Source organism: Pteropus alecto, unplaced genomic scaffold, assembly GCF_000325575.1.
Source record: "Pteropus alecto unplaced genomic scaffold, ASM32557v1 scaffold118, whole genome shotgun sequence".
Lineage (NCBI taxonomy): Eukaryota > Metazoa > Chordata > Mammalia > Chiroptera > Pteropodidae > Pteropus > Pteropus alecto.
In genome coordinates this window covers 15,569-30,060 of record NW_006440654.1, presented here as the reverse complement: position 1 = coordinate 30,060, position 14,492 = coordinate 15,569, and the positions used below count along the sequence as shown (strand labels likewise).

Below are 14,492 nucleotides of genomic sequence, written 5' to 3'. Positions count from 1 at the left end.
GCCCGAAGGACCCCGCCGGCCGCGGGCTGGCTAGCGCAGTGCCGGCGTCCGGGCGTCTGGCGTCCGGGCGGTGTTGCTGTGGGGCTGCCGCAAGGCGGGAGTCTGAGGGGCTGGGGGGCCTGTGCTTCCAATTGAGTCCGGGTTCACGCGGCCGCGGGCCTCGGGCGTGGGAGGCTGGGATGCAGGAGGCGGGCAGGTCCCCAAGTGAGGGCGCCAGGTCTGCTGCGGGAGTTGGGGCGCCCGTAGAAAAGGGAGCGGGGCGTCACGTGTGCGAGCCTGGCGACTTCTAAACTCTGTAATTCTCTGATGGGGGGGATTGAGCATCTACCTGTCGACATTTGTTTTAACCAAGCATCGCGACAGCCACGACTGAGCCCGGAGTAGCAGGGCACTTAGTCCTCCCTCTGCACAGCGCGTCCGCGGACCTCTGGCTCAGAGGCGTTCACTGATCAGTCACGGGTACCTGTGGAGAGCAGGTGTGTGCCAGGCTGGCCGTCCTTCCTCGGGACTGAGGCGACAGCCGCGAGGAAATCAGAGCTGCCTTCTTATAGCTAACCTTCCAGAGGGGCTGTCAGGTGTCAATCGAACGGCTGCACTAACAGTTACAGGGGAGTCCTCTGAGGAGAACGCGCAAGGAGCAGGGGGAAATGGGCCGGGCCTGGGAAGTCCGGCGGCTAAGTAGGCGCCACCCGGCGGAGAGCGCCGTCTGGCAAGTCTCGTGGAACGGAAAGGCCCATGAGGCTGGAGCAGAACAAAGCTGAGGAGAGAGGGGTTTCCGGTGGCCCTTGAAAGACACCAGGGCATGCAAGACCTGGCAGGCCCTGGCGGGGGTGGCGCTGTGTGTGTGTGTGTGTCAGGGGGTTGCTTTCTATCCTGAGAGCAAAGTGCTCCGTGAAGGGTTGGGGGAGGGGAGGTCCTATGACCAGATTTGCATTTTTATATCCTGGGAAGAGGCTACTGCATAAGTGCGGAACTAGGGTGTTGTTAGTGAGAAGCGGGAACTGTAGACTTGAGACATCTTTGGGAGGTAAAATTGCCAGGAGTTGGGGTCAGCTTGGACGGCCCAGAAGTGGTCTGTCGGGGTGCACGCTCCACGCAAGCCTGAGAAGTGTATTCGCTGTGGGTGGGTGAAGCCGTCTACAGGTGTCCATCAAGTCCAGTGGATCTGACCTGCTGTCGGGTACACGACGTCCGCGCCCATTCTCTGCCCGCTGGATCTGACCGCTTCTGACGAGGGTGTGGATTCATCTGCTTCTCCGCGCAGGTCCGTCGGTTGTTGCCTCACGTTTTCTCACGTTCTGTTTAGGTGCTCGCATACTGAGGGTTGTTCGTTGTGTCTTTTTGGATAATTGACCCATTTTTTGGTACGTGATGTTCCCGCGTAGCTTTCCTCGCTCTGAAGTCTGCCGTCCGCCGTTCATACGGCTACTCCGGCTTTCTCTGGACTGTGAGCGTGGCGTGTCTTTCTCCGTCCTTCACTCTTGACCCACGTGTGCTTTACACTTCGAGCGGGTTTCTTGTCGACCGCACGCAGTGGGGTCTCGCGTCTGACCCAATTCTCTGTTGGTGTCAGATGCTGACGTTCCGGGGGCCCCGGCCGTGCCGTGTGCGCTGCCCCCGTCGCGCGCACGCGCCTGCTGCCCTCTGTGGCCTCGGCGCAGCGCTCCGCACGACTTCCCGTCGTGCCCTTTCTCAGCGCCCCAGCCGCATGCGCTGCGCTTCAGGGGCGCCCTGCGGCGTGGAACGCGCGCTCAGCCACCCCGCTCCACTTGGAAATGCCACTTCCCGGCACCGTGAATGCCACGCGAAGGTGCTCCCGCCGCGCCCTCTCCCGCCCGTGCCGTCGCCGGTTCACTCACCCGTAAGCTGCAGTCCCTGGACATGTCGTTGCTGTTATTTTTAATAATAACCATTAAGTTATCATGTCACATCGATTCATCTCTTACAAGGCAGGTGTGCTGGCAGAAATCCCCTCCGTTTCGTTTTTGTTTTTGCCCGAGAAAGTGTTTCTCTGTCGCTTCTGGGGAGAGCCTCCGGATGCGGGACTGCCGGCTGGCTTCTCCCTCCTGTCGCTGCTCGGGGAGGACGCGGGCACCTGTCTGCCCCTCTGTGGGGAAGCTGCGTTTTGCCTCTGGCTTCTTTCAAAATTTTCCCCTTACGTTAGATTTTTTTGCAGTCTGAACATGATAAGCCAATGTGTGCTTTTTTTTGTGGACACATTTGTCCTGCCTCGTGTTCTCTGAGCTTCCTGGATCTGTGGTTTGGTGTCTGACGTTAATTTGGGGAAAATGTCTTTTTCTGGTATCTCCATCATGTGCGTGTCACACCTCTTGTGGTCATCTCACAGTTCTGGGATATTCTGTCCTGGCTACTTCAGGCCTTTCTCTCTCCGCTGTTCAGGCTCGGAAGTTCCTAGTCATCCCTCTAGCTCAGAGTCTTTGTCTTCGGTGTCCAGTCTATCAGTGAGAGCTCAGTGAAGGCTCCATTTCGTCTGTCTCTAGCTTTGGCTTCTGGTCCCTTAGGATTTCATCTCTCCGCTCACATTGTCCATCTTGCATGTTGTCTGTGTTTCTCATTAAAGCCTTTAGCATATTAATTAAAGTTGCTTTAAATTCCTTGTCTGATAATTCTAAAATTCTTGCCATTTCTGAGGCTGGTTCTGATGCCGGCTCTGCCTCTTCAAATTGTGCGCTGTGCCTTGTCATCTTTCCTGATAGCCGGACGTGGAGTACCAGGCGGAAGGAGCCGCAGTGACTAACCCTGGTGATGTGGCATCAAGCGTGGGGCGGGGGGGCTCCGTGGTCCCGCCACCCCGCTGTCTTCAGCGAGCCCACGCCCTGCTCCCTGACTCCACGCATGCTTCTCTGTTCTCTTCTCCCCCTTCGCTGGGACGGGTGGCTGGACGGGCTGTAGCTGGGGGTTCTCCTTCCTGGGCGGGGCCGGGGCCTCCGATGATTCCCCAGAGGGATGGGTTCTGGCCAATGCTCTCTCCTAAGGACACAGGGCTTTGGGCACTTAAAAAGGCTGCTCTTCCCCCAGAGGGGCTCCCCTCTGATGCTCCCCACGGGAACCTGGTCGTGCTCCCCAAGGTGAGTGTCACGGTACTGCGGGCCCCCTGGAGTTTTTAACTCTCAGACTTGTCCACTCTGAGCCTCCAGGAATTGTCAGAGTCGGGTGTTCCTGCCCTGGCTCTGGTTCCTGCAGAGGTTCCTACTCGTGGGCTTCTGGCCCTGTCCCTCGTGTTCCCCTCTACCCTCCTGTCGGTGTCTCCAGCTTTGGGGGCAGAGCTTTGCCCTGTGACCTCAATTCTCTGATGGGTCTGTGAAGACTCGGTGGTCTCAGTTTGTTCAGCTTATTATTCATTAAGGTGGAGCTGCGACTTCGGACCCCCTCACACTGGCCCGGATGCTGGCCACCGTGTTCACAGCCAGGCATTCCTCACCTTGGTCCAGCGTCTTTTGCCACTGAGGCCTAGTGCCCCCACCTTCCCCAAAGTAGGTGACTTAATTTTGTTTGCTATTCTTGAAAGTTAGAACCTGTGTCAGGTCTGAAGAAATGGGCTCAGAGCCCTCACGCATGACCGCGGACTCCTGGGGCTCCTGCCTGGTTGTGGCCACGGGCCCAGCAGCCTCTGAAGTCCATCTTCCTTGCACATCAGCAGTGGCCCTTGGCCTCCTGTGGGGGCAACCTGGGCACTTAGCCAGGGCAGGGGGCACTGAGGATGGCAGCGACCTCTGCTCGTGCCCGCTCGTGGCATGCCTGAATCCAGACATGGCGCCTCTCGTGGCGGCCAGTCGAGCCTGTGCCTCATCCTGTTATCCACAGGGATGCCCTGTGGCCCCAGCTTTGATTCGAGAGTTGGGCCTCCAGATACCTACTGCATCCCCGGTGTCTCACAGAGGCAGGTGTGGTGTCGGCGGGCTGGCTCCGTGTTGGGGCAGAGATCCAGGTCCCTGGTGGGCTTTCTTCCCATTTGTGTTTCTGGCCCTGTGGCCTTCACAGCTGGCATGGCCTTTGCCTCAGGACTGAGGGAGCAGGCAGTCATAGAGGCCCACCTTGCCAAGGGGTCTGAACTGGACTGCGAATGCCTCTCTTCTCCACCCTGCTTGCAGAGTGAGAACATTTTTTCTGTCCAGCCTTTTTTACAAACTGCCTTCAGCGTTGTGAGGTTGTAGCCTTCTCTGATGCCCGCGAGCGGTGCTGGCATGAACGGGAAGAGCTGCAGCCAGCTCTGGCCCTGGGCACTGTAGCCCAGAGGAGGCTCATCTCTGTGCGGCCATAACAAGAGGTCCAGGACCAGCCCAGTGCAGGCCTGTCACGCTGTGAGGACCCAATTCTCCAGCGCATTCTCCTGGGACCAGGGAAGCTGGGATGGTGGTGCTGCCCTCAGACTGCTGACACTCAGGGCTGGGGGATTGTTTGCGGAGGGGATTGTCCCGTGCATTGTGGGACGTTTAACAGCATCTCTGGTGGTCTCTGTGTACTAGATGACAGTCATCTCCTAGAATTGCCTCCAGGCGTTGCCACGTTCCCAGGGAGGGGGCAGAATTTCCCCCGGTTGAGACCCAGCGGCGTAGGGAAAACGTCTAGGAGTCTCAGAGGATCTTCGCACATCTGAATCTACAAACGTGCCTGAACACACACCCCCTCACCCACTCCTGCCACCCCTGTGAAGGGACCTGCTTCTCAGTCACGTGTACCCCGGGTCCCACCTCCCTTCTTTGGAGCTTGCTTTTTGGTTGTCTTGTCTCTAATGCATCCCGACTTCTTCCCTGAGTTCCTCCCCCTTGAATTTAAACCTGTTGTGGTGTCTCCCATCTTTTAAATGCTTTTGGCCCCCCTTTCCCTGCCAGCTGCCTCTTTTCCTGTCTTTTCAGCCGAGCCTCTGTCTCTGCACGTTCACACCCATTCATTCACAGCCCGCTCCAGCCTGCCTTGAATGCTCACCACCCAGAGAAACTGCACTTGCAGGGACCTCTCTGGCACCAGATTTCGTGGGTCCTTTCCAGCCTTGGTGATACCAGATTCTGAGCAGCATCTGCCTCTTTCGATGCAATATTCTCTGGGTTTCCTTCTTGCTTTTCTGGCTGTCTCTTATTAGCTTTACAAATGTTTGCTTTTGTGTCTTCTATGTTCAAGGTGTGAAGATGATTGCTCAAAGATTCAGATATGATTAAGACATGGTTTGGGCCCCCAAATTGCTTACGAAGTAGGGGAGATAGGCAGAAATGGATAAATGTGTGACCGAGGTGCAGAGCCCTGGGAGAACAGAGGAGATGAGCCTCACTGGCTGGGAAGGGACAGTGGGGATGATAGATGGGATGGGAGGCTTCACAGAGGAGGTGGCTTTGGAACTAAGCCTCAAGGCTTAATGTTAATTAGGGTAGTGAGGTCAAGGGATGGTCCTGAGCTGTCACCTCCCAGTGTGGAGGATTAGAAATTTTGTTCATTTTCAGGTGTCTGTGGGGCCCTTAGTCCTGTGTCTGAAATGACCAGACAGAGACTTATAAAATACTGTGCTTAGTCAAGGGAATAAAAAACATGACCGAAAGTTTAGAACAATAGAAAACTAAAAAATAACTAAATGGAAGTTTTAGAGCTGAAGAATCTATAATTGAAATACACAATAACTGCAAATGAAATCGTGGATGGGTTTAACATCAGCTTAGACCTCACCGCAGAATTAATAAAATGCTAGAAGAATATATCCAGAATGAAGCATGGAGAGACAAAGCGGTCAGGAGTGCAGAAGATTATACATCATGAGAAAGAGGAGTTCTGACATGCATTTAATTTGCCCAATAAAGTGGGAGAAAAAGCAACACTTGACGAGAATAATGTGATCTCCGTGCCAAACGACCTACAAGCTCTGTGATCCCAAGAAGAAGAAGAGGACAGAACACACACAATCATAATGAATCTGAACAAAACAAATGAGAAGATGTTAGTGAAAGAAAAAGACAATTTATCATTAAATGAGCCAAACCAATAATGACAGCTGCCTTGTTGGTATAAATAATGAAAGACGATACCATGAAATACTATCTTTGAAGTGCTGAAAAATAGTACAGAATTCTTTGAAGCAATGTGTGGAACCCTGAAGATGGAAACCCTCTTACGGCCTAGTGCCAGTAGCTCCGGAGATTAGAATGCAGTCAATACAGTGTGGCTGTGCCGGGTTACGCAGTGGCAAGTGAGAGCTGGGGTCAGGTTCAGCGGAGAGAGTTGCGTCAGGGTTATGTCAGGACTGGATTTAGGGTGGGCTTAATGAATCAGTTACTCTAGCGATGTTCGGGACGAGGCGTAGGTTTAGTTTCAGAGGTTAGATGACAGTTTAGGAGTGAGCGAAGGGGTGAGGGTTTGGCGTTTGTGGTTGGAGGGGTGGGATGGTGTGAGTGATGGGTTAGTTTAAGGTTAAGTTTGAGAGAGGGTATGAGCTTAGGGTGAATGTAGGACTCGGAGCCAGGGAAGAGGGGTAGGAATAGAGTTAGGGTTGGGGTTTAGGGGGTTAGGGTAAGGGGCAGGGGCAGGGTCAGAATGCAGGGGCAGGGGCAGGGTCAGGGCCGTGTGAGGACAGGAGGAGGAGTGAGCAGAAGTGAGGAGAGGCGCACAAAGGCATGGAGGGCTCACGTCGGTGCCCATCAACGGGGCGGCCTCGGCCCTCAGGAGGGGCTGGGCGTGGGCAGTGGGATCTGAACATCACGTCAATATTACATGTGTACGCCCAGTCACCACACACCGAGACGCGGGGGGCTCTGCAAGGCCTCCGAGGCCGCAGACCCTGGCCAGGCAGGGCCTCAGGGCTGTGCCTGCACATTTGACATCATGGTGGACGCGCTCGTTCCCACGACTTTATGCTCCAGTGATTTCTGATGTACACGGCACCTGCGGTAGCCACGCAGAGGGCCCCACTTGGTTCCCAGGTGTCCTTGCTTGACACATCTGCCACCTCACACCAAGCGCTGCTGGACGGTGTACCCCACACAGGGTCGCTTCTGAAGAACGGCCACAGAGCCGCACATGAGGGCACCAGTATACGCTCAGGGTCACACCACCCCGACTGTGCGAAGCGCCCTCTTTCAGGTGGAGCCCAGCTTCCTGGAGCTGTCCCCGAGAGTGGCCCTCCTCACACCTCGATGGCTGCAAAGGGCACAGGTGCCTCCGGCCTGGGACTGCCAACCGTCTCTGTCCAGACTCGGCCCCCATCTGGCAGGAACATCCAGCCCGATGCTGCCCTCCTCCAGTGCAGCCCCCGAGGGGGTGTTCAGTGCACTTAGTGTGCGGCCACCTCCTCCGCCTCATTCCAGAACATTCCATCACCCCGCAGGAAACCCAGCACAACTTGGCCGACACTCCCCGTCCTTCCCTCTACCCTGGCAACCCCTTACCCTCTGTTCGTCTCAGTGGATTTGCCCATTTTGGACATTTTATACACATGGAATAATATGCCGTGTGTCCTTTTGTGACTGGCTTCTCACTGGGCAGCATGTTTTCAAGATTCGTCCAGCTTCTGGCTTTGGCAGTGCTTGGTTCCTTTATATGGCTGAATAATAATCTAGTGTGTGCAGGGACCACATTTGTTCATCCATCCGTTAATGGGCACTTGGGTGGCTTCCACCTTTGGCTGTTGTGATAGTGCAGCTATGAACATGGGTGTGCAAATACCTGTTTGAGTCCCTGCTTTCAATTTTTTGGGGTGTACACCAGAAGTGGGATCGCTGGGTTATGCGGTAATTTTATATTTAATTTTTGATAAACCACCATCTTTTCTACAGCAGCTGCACCATTTAACATGTATCTTTTTTCTGACTGAATGCGATTGCATTTCATAGATATACTACATTTCGTTTATAAACTCATCTGGATGGACATTTAGGTTGTTTCCAGCTCTTTGCTCTTGTGAATAATGCAGCTACAAATATTCATGTTGAAATTTTTATTTGAACACCTGTTTTAAATTGGGGTGGGTATATAACTCAGAGTGTATTGACTTAAAAGGTAGCTTGTTTTTAACTTTTCGAAGACACAAAACTATTTTACACAGAAGCTGCAATATTTTACATTCCTACACACAAAGTAAGAGGGTTCTAACTTCTCCACATACTGGTCAAAACTTATCTTCAATTTCTTAATTATAGCCACCCTAGTGTGTATGGGAACAGATATTTCATTCTTGTTCTTCTCTTCATTTCAATAAGGATTAGTAATGTTGGATCCTTTCAGGTGATTGTTGTCATTTGTGTGTCTTCTTTGGATAAGTGTCTATTCAAGCCCTTTAGTCATTTTAAAATTGGATTGTGTGGAGTTATTTTTTGTTACTAAGTTTTAAAAATACTTTTTTGTTACTAAGTTTTAAAAATACTTTATATATTAGGACTAAAGTTAGGGGATAGAGGCTAGGAGTTAGGAGTTAGATCAGGGTTAGAGGGTCAGGGTCAAAGTTTAGAGTTGAAGGGTCAGTGTCAAGAGTCTAGGAGTCCAGGGTTAGGGTTACTAGGGCTTGAGGTTAGAGGGTACGGGGTGAGTGTAGAGGTAGGGGGTTAGGATTTGAAGGCTAAGGTTAGGGTTAGGGTAAAGCATCACTGGCTCAATTTCCCCTCTCCCTTCTTTATCTCTGAGGCATTTAGGATAGACAGGACTTCCTCAGGGGTGGAGCTGGACCATTGGATGTCTGCCCCCAAGTCCTAGACTCTGGTAGTAGAGAATGAAGTGTCTGCTCTGGTCACTGTTTCAAATACAACTCAGCCTCAGTCTCAGGTCGTGGAGGCCATCAGAGGTCAGCAGGGTTTCCTCCTACCTGGGCAGCCCCAGGCTTCAGCTCAGCCCTGACACACGAGGGCACCCAGTGGACATGTGCAGGTTTATATAGGACTCAGCGCAATGACCTGCCAGCCTCCAGATGTAGCCTTCCTGAGGGCTGGAAGGCCTTCCTAGGACAGGGTGGACCCTTCCTCCCATCCCAGTGGGCAGCAGTGGACAATCAGGTCTCAGACGGGACAGCCCTTGGCTTCTGACTGAGCAGGCAGGCATCTGCGGTCCAACCTGGGCTGTGTGAAGCACCCCTGGCCAATTACAGAGCTGACCGTGCTGCCTACCGGGCATTTGAACAGCCACATGGGCAGCCCGGGCAGCCCCTTGGCATGTTTCAATTCCCAATATTCATGTGGGTGAGACAAGCGCCTCCTCCCTCACAGCCTCAGCCTCCAAAACGGGTGAGAACCCTGCGGACAGCAAATGTGGCCCCGGCCAGAACTATATGGCAGACCATGGCCCTCGGCCTTCCGGCTGTAACAAACCTCTGCCATTCGTACTCACTGGAATCAAAGATATGGGGACAACTGTATCTCCCTCTACAGGAGGTTTCACACTGAGGCTGCATGGACTCAGAGAGCCACGTGCATCCACGGCCATGCCCCCACAGCCTCCGGAAAGCCGCCGGCTGTGGATTCCGTGGTCCAGACTGATTCCTGATCCTCCCACGGCTTCACTGAGTGAGGGTCTCCTCACTTCCCTGGCCTGAGTCTCTGCTCTCTGTAAAGGAGGGAGATGGTTGATTGATGTGGCTGGGGGGTGCAGTTGTGACTCCTGGGCTGCCACCTCCCAGGGACATGGATGAGGCCAGTGTGTCTCCCAAGGGCACAAGGGCTCTTCTGGGCCCGTTTGAGATGCAAGGACCCAAAGCCCAAGGCGGGAACCTCGAGCCTGCCAGCAGCAGCAGTAGCAGCATCGTTTTCTGAGCAAGCAGAAGAGCCTCTTGCCATTGCGGGAGGACAGCAAGAACACTGGACAGGAGCTACAGCCCTGACCCTGTGGGCCCCTTCTTTCCATGCAGTCCCCTGTCCTCCTGGCCCAGCATCTGTTCTCATTCCCAAGACCAGCACCTCAGCTTCCTTTGGGAACTCATCCCCCCAGCTTTCAGCTCAGAAAGTTCCAGAGGGCCAGCCCCACGTCTAGCCAACCCAACATTCTATCTCCTGGGGGATCCGATGGGCTCAGGGATGAGAAGCCAGGCCAAAGGCATTGAAAGCTGTGACTTTCCATGGAACTCGGGGGGAGGGTGGAATGGATAGTGAGTGGAAGTCAGCCGGGAGTGGCCGGAGGCCCCAATATAGTGAGACAGACTGTACCTCTGAAGGGGGCCACAGAAAGGCACTTAGGATGGAGGGCTGGAGAGGGACCAAGTCCCACTGCAACCGTGTGAGAGCCTGAACCTTCCAGGTCCAAACCCTCTCTTAAACTTTCCTTTCTCAAGTGTTAATTTATTTCTATTGTTTAAAAAGTAATTTTACTTCAGCAAGTGTATCCAATTCCTTGCAGTCAAAAAAAGAAAAAGGAAAAAGCCCTGGCCAGTACAGCAGACTCGATAATCTCTGAGACTCCCTCAGTACTGCGTCCCCTCTGGGTGGAGCCTGGCCGGAGGAGATGAGGGTGCTGGGTGCGGTCAGATGTTTAGGGAGCTGCTGAACAGCCCCGTCCTTGTTTCTCTTCCTTCGTTATCCCTGGAGAGGGCAACCCCAGAACAGTGAGAGGAGAGCCCGCAGCGGGAAGAGTTTCCTTCCTAATTGATCTGTTTGTATTTTTTTTTTATTGTAGTGTCCATTTTATCAATGTGTATTTTTACTAGGAAATCACCCATTTCCTGTACGTTTCCTTTTTGATGCAATAGGTTTCTCTTATTTTTAATTTCTCCTCTCTCTCTAGTTTTTTTACAGAATTGTCACAGTTAATAAACAAATATTGATGCGTAATTATTAACTAGAATCCTATTTCATTCGAGTTCCTGCGTTCACAGCTCGGTGTCTGTGCCAGTGCTTCTGTCTCTCACAGCCCTCGGTGACCGACCAGAGAGGTGAGTGCTGACCGCGGGGAACCCGATTACTGAATTAGGTGCTATGATAGGAAATGAGGCCAGGAGAGAAACGGGACTGATAAAGAGTCTCGATGCTGTGCCGATGATAGAGACTTATTCTCTAGGCCATGGGGACCTGTGGGCAGTTCTGTGCACAGGAAGTGACAGGATCAGATCCCTAACTCAAAAAGACCAAAGTGGTCACAAGTGTGGAGGTCGGACTGGAAGAGAGAGAGACAGGAAGCAGGGAGGCCAATCAGAAGACTGGTGAGAGGTGGCGCTGGTCTGAGCTGAGTCAGGGACCATGAGTTTGGAGAGGACCAGGGGTATGAAGTCCAGAGAGGGGCTGTGGTTATTGCTGTCCTGAGAATAAAGCTAGCACAGATGCTGGAGTCAGGACTTAGGGAGACTTTGGCTATTTGAACATGAGTAGGAGAGCTCATTCTTCGAATAGACTATTTGCTAAATTCTTAATTTATCTGACTCTAAGAAGGTAAATAAAGGCCTAAGAAGAGAAGAAGGAGGGAGAGTGAGTGCTGACCTCATGTTGGGCAGGAGCTGACATGCACCCCCTCACTGAACCTCACGTCCACCCTGAGAGAGACCGGTTATCCTCATCCAAAGGTCGAGGAGTCTTTGCCTTAAGCCATGCAGCTAGGAAGCGATGTGGCCAGAAGTCAGCTCTGCACCTGTCTGGGGCACAAGCAGTCCTCCATAAGGAAACTGCCACCACATACTCCATTCTGAGCAGCCAGGAAGCTCTTGTCAGCTGAGACCTCAGAGGAAAGGAACATGGACAGAAGCAGATCGGTGATCCAGACAGAAAACAGGTTTTCAAATGCCAGAGAACAAACAAGGTATAGAAGTGAGGAAGTCATTGTTATAGAGATCTGGTGTTGGTTGTACTCCTGTGAAGGGCCAGGGCACCTCCTTTTTCCCTACCTGTCCCCATCCCCAGCTTCCCACTCAAGTCCCAACACAAAACCCAGCTTGGTTGAGAGTATGGAAAGCTGGACCATTAGGTTATGTGCAGATATTCTTCCAATAGAGTGATTAAGGTTCAACCCAAAGCTGCAAGGACTATTTGGATTACTCTATTTGTCCAGGATCCTGTGTGAGAGTAGGATCCTGTACTCAGAACTATGTTAGAATCAGTCTTCAGTTTAAATACCTGGTAAATGGAGATAAGTTTTCTTTCGCATCTGGCAAATGGAAGCAGTAGGTTGGATGAGACATGTGAAGGACCTAAAACAGGATTTATTGCAAAGTGAACTTAGTACCTAGGATCTGGATTCCAAGTTTAATGAGTGGGCAGAGCCCTTAAGACAGGGAAACGCTCTTCTTTGCTGCCATCTCGTGTACATTTTCGGAATAACACCCATGTATGTCATGATGAAAAGCTATTGTCAGCTGCCATCTCGTGGACATCTTGGGGATAATACCAGTGTGTATGTCAAAAAGTTATTCTCTGTTGCCATCTGGTGGGCATTTTAAACATAACACAAGAGTGCATGTCATAAAAAGTTATTTATTCTCTTCTGTCATCTTGTGGGCATCTTGAGAATAACACTCGAATGTATGTCATCATGAAAAGATATTCTCTGATAACATCTGGTGGGCATTTCGAAAATAACATCCAAGTGTATGTCATCATAAAAAGTTAATCTCTACTGCCATCTCATGTGCAGATTTTGAATAACACCCGAAAGTGTGTCATTACGAAAACTTATTCTCTACTACTAATTTGTGTGCATCCTAAAATAACACCCAAATGTATGTCATGAAAGGTCATTCTCTGCTGTTATCTCGTGTGCATCTTGGAAATAACGCCGAATAATGTACATCATGAAGTCCTCTCTACTGCCATCTCATGTACATTTTAGTACGCTTGAGTATATGTCATCATGAAAAGTAATTCTGTGCTGCTGTCTTGTGGGCATATTGGGAATAACGTCTGAGTGTTTGTCATCACGAAATGTTATTCTTTGCTGCCATCTCCTGAGCATCTCAGGAATAACACCCAGTATACATCACGAAGTTTTTTCTGCTGCCATCTCGTGGGCTTTTTGAAAATTATGTTCCAGTGTAATTTGTCATGAAAGTTTTTTTCTGATGTTATCTTGTGGGCTTTTGGAAAGTAATACGTGCGTGTATGTCATCACAAAAATTTAATCTCTGCTACTATCTCGTGTTCATTTAGAAAATAATATGGGAGGGTATATTCTGAAAAGTTATCTGTGTTGCCACCTCTTGTATGTTTAGAGAATAACACCTGAGTGCATGTCATAAAAAAAGTTATTGTCTGCTGTCAACTCATGTGCATTTCGAAAAGGAAACCTGAATTTATGTCATCGTGAAACGTTATCCTCTGCTGCCAACTCTTGTATATTTAGAAGTACACCCATGTGTTTGTCATCATGAAATGTTATTCTTTGCTGTCATCTCATGTGCATCTCGGGAATAAATGCTCAATGTACATTATAATAAGTTGTCTGCTGCCATTTTGTAGGCATCTCAGGCAAAACACCAGAGTGTATGTCATGAAAAGTTATTCTCTGCTGTTATCGTGTATGTATCTGGGAAATAACTCTGAAAGTATGTCATGAAGTTCTTCTCTACTGCCAGCTCATGTACATTTTGAGAATACACATGAGCGTATGTCATCAAGAAAAGTAATTCTCTGCTTGATCTTGTGGGCATACTGGGAATAACACTGGAGTGTTTGTAGTCATGAATTGTTATTCTTTGCTGCTGTCTCATGTGTATCTCAGGAATGAGACCTGAAGTCATGAAGAGATTTTTTTCTGCCACCATATTGTGTTCTTTTTGAAAATTTTACTTTTGTGCATGTCATCATGAAAACTTAATTGTTCTTCTGTTATCTTGTAGGCTTTTTGAAAATAACATTTGAGTGTATGTCATCATGAAACTTGTTCTCTTCTGTCATCTTGTGAGCATTTTGGGACTAACTCGAGTGTATGTCATAAAAGGTTATTCTTGCTGCCATCTCCTGTGCATCTTGGGGATAACACAGGAGTGTGCATCATGAAAAATTTTTCTCTGTTGCCATCTCGTGTGTATTTTCGAAAATAACACCCAAGAGCATGTCGTCATGAAACCTTTTTCTATGCTGCTGTTTTCATGTGCATCTTGGGGAAAACACAGGAGGGCTAATCATGAAAAGTTATTCTCTGCTGTTATCTTGGCGTACATTTTAAAAATAAGACCCAAGTGTATGTTATCATAAAAAAATATTTTCTGCTGCCATCTGGTGGGCATTTGGGGAGTAACACCCAAGTATGGATCATCCTAAATATTCATTTTCTACCCTCATCTAGTGTGCATGTTGAGAATAACACCAGAGTATAAATAATAAAATTTATTCTTTGCTGCTATCTGGTGTTCATTTTAGGAATAACAAACGAGCGTTTGTCATTATGAATATTCATTCTCTGCAGCCATCTGGTGGGTATTTTGGGAATAACACCACAGTGCAAGTCATGAAAAATTGTTCTCTTCTGCCATCTCCTGGGCATTTTGAAAATGACGCCCAACAGCCTGTATTATAAAGTATTTCTCTGTTGACACTTTTGTGTGCATCTTTGGAGAAACACAGGATGGCATACCATGAAAAGTTATTCTC

The 14,492-nt window shown here is 50.3% G+C and overlaps 1 protein-coding gene and 1 long non-coding RNA gene across 3 annotated transcripts in view; one reads left to right on the top strand and one right to left on the bottom strand.

Moving 5' to 3' along the window:
- Positions 1–461, bottom strand: part of RABL2B (RAB, member of RAS oncogene family like 2B) — a 14,125-nt gene extending 13,664 nt beyond the window's left edge. Inside the window, exon 1 of the mRNA XM_015594025.2 lies at positions 329–461. The gene's annotated coding sequence lies outside the window, so the exon portion shown is untranslated. The remainder of the gene's footprint in view (positions 1–328) is intronic.
- On the top strand, positions 384–13,333 carry LOC112484720. Of its 2 annotated transcripts, none has more exons than XR_003048134.1 (3): positions 384–476; positions 10,702–10,849; positions 11,340–13,333. It is a non-coding gene; the product is annotated as an uncharacterized LOC112484720 (long non-coding RNA). The 2 variants fall into 2 exon arrangements; XR_003048133.1 differs by lacking the exon at positions 384–476 and adding an exon at positions 969–1,264.
- Positions 13,334–14,492: the final 1,159 nt, after the last annotated feature.